Genomic DNA, 2322 nt, shown 5'->3' with positions numbered 1-2322 from the left:
GAAGAAAAAGGGGGAAAGATACTGGAAGAGACAGATAGGATAGTGGTAAAGACTGGGGCACTTAAGGATGGGCGTGAAAAAGAGAAAGGGACAGACAGTGAAAAAGGAAAAGTAAATTGACTGCCGCATGTCACATGGAAACAGTTCCTAATTGGCCAATCAGCCGACCCCAGATTGAGCCAGCCGTTTTCTCTGACACCGAAGGAGCACCTGTGCCTCAGTGACAGGCGCACACACACGTCTTCAAACACAAGGCCGGCGCCCATTACCACCTCTTCATCTTCCTCCTCCAATTCTGACATGTGCTTTTGAGAGAGATCTCTGACAGCGGGGAGCCGACAAGGGAGGAAAAGGAGGAAGGGGTAGAAAAACAGCGAAAGGCGGGAGGGATCCTTTTATTTTTTACTTGTCGAGGAGAAAGGGAGTTGTCGCGGCCTCCTCTCCACAGCAAGGAGTTTAGGAATAAACAGAGCACCCTGTGTGAAATCATTTTAAAGTCGAGGGATCTTAATGACCATTAAGCTGTTAATGTTTCTTAATGTAAGAAAATTGCAACATAGTCCAAATTACAATATTTGCATAATTTTAGTACTACTCAAACTGTGCTACAGTAATAAACTAAAAATCATCTCAACTGAATATGCTGTCGGTCCAATAATAGACTTGAAATGGCACAATCCCAAATCCGAAACTCAGCTGTGAACTTTGCTGAGTTTGATTTTTTCCGCCGAGCAGCTCCTCTGTTCACGTCTGCGCGAGGACGAGACGTCTCTTCCCAGTTTTAAATAATTCAGCAGTTCAGGAGGCAGCACGCTTGACATGTGCTAAAGATGGCACCAACGCCACCAACAGGCTCGCTCGCATCTGCGCGTAACTCTAAAACACGTCCAAAATAGCTTCGCTTGCTTCAGGAACGCATGACACGGGGCTGGAGCTGCAGCGCGAGGAGGCTCCTCCACCAGACAAGAGAACAGCGCCGTAGTGGGGTTGTTGGAGTGTTTGATGTCATGAGCACAAATACAAATAAGCCCACGCGAATATTCAGGGTTGATTTCTTTTTGGTAAAAAAAAAAAAAAAAAAAAAAGAAGCGGTAGTACAAGCCGACCCACAGTCACTGTGATCTCTGCATAAACGGCCTCTGGTATCACTTTACTCCTCTGAATGTTTGAATGCACACACACAACGGAGCTCCGCACTGCAACAAAGGCTGGCGGATAATTCTAAAACACAAGGCATGAGCGCGGATGCATGCTCCCTCCTGCTTGCACAAATACACAGACACGCACACACACACACACACACACACACACACACACACACACACACACACACACACACACACACACACACACACACCAAAGGGAGATGAATTACTGAGTGGATGGGATCTGACGCAACCCATAGTGGAAGTAGGTCACATGGGGAAGACAGGTCATCAGGGAAATAACACTGCAGTTGCACTACCTTTCTTTTCGCCCTGTACCCCTGTCTCACTCCGACTGTCTGCGTTCCCTGCCCTCGGCCGCTCTGTTGCCTCCGACGTGCCGTTTCTTCTCATGCAGCGCCTCCGTTTCAGCGACGTCCACACCTGTAACCCTGTGGCATTTATTATCCAAGATTTCCACACAAATGAAGGGCATAAATAGGTAAATGCAGGGTTTAAAGAGGGTTAATTAAATGAAATGTTTTGTCTGAAATTCTAATTGTGTGTTGATTGGGTAAACAGTGCTGGTTTCTGATGCTTAAAGGGACATTCACCCTTTTTTTATAGTCTTACCTTGGCTAGCTAGCTAGGCTAATCACGCCTTAACCCCCGCGACCGTAAGTCTATGAACACATCTATTTTCACACACGTGTCATGTCGGTTAGTAACAGTCTTAGAGGTGCATCGGTCAGAGCCCTTCACGAGATAAATGTCACAACCTTAAGTGTCGGCCGGAGGTTCCGACACACGACACTAAGACCAGTGAACAGGATAAGAACAGAAAATAATACTCAAGCTTTTAAACTCTAAATGTGTCTCAAGGATTTGAAGAAGGTTTTCTAAGAAAAAAGAAAAATAAATTTGTGGATTTGTCGTGTTGCTGGGCAGCTGCCCCCCTTAGCCTCCTTATAGCTGTGCCCCTGGAGAGAAACCCTATTAAAAACCCCTATTAAATAAAGTAATTAAAGTAGTAGCAGCTAAGCTTACAGCAGCTAGCCCTGAGGTAACATCAGCATCTTGCTTCTATATGGACCCTAATTACATTCTGATTTACTATTTCTTCATTCCTGGCACATTTCTGCTCGCTTTTATGCACGTTTCCTTATTTGAGAGACAA

Source organism: Betta splendens, chromosome 1 (assembly GCF_900634795.4).
Source record: "Betta splendens chromosome 1, fBetSpl5.4, whole genome shotgun sequence".
In the NCBI taxonomy this organism is placed as follows: domain Eukaryota; kingdom Metazoa; phylum Chordata; class Actinopteri; order Anabantiformes; family Osphronemidae; genus Betta; species Betta splendens.
The sequence above is the reverse complement of the archived record's forward strand: the minus strand, read 5'-3'. Positions refer to the sequence as shown.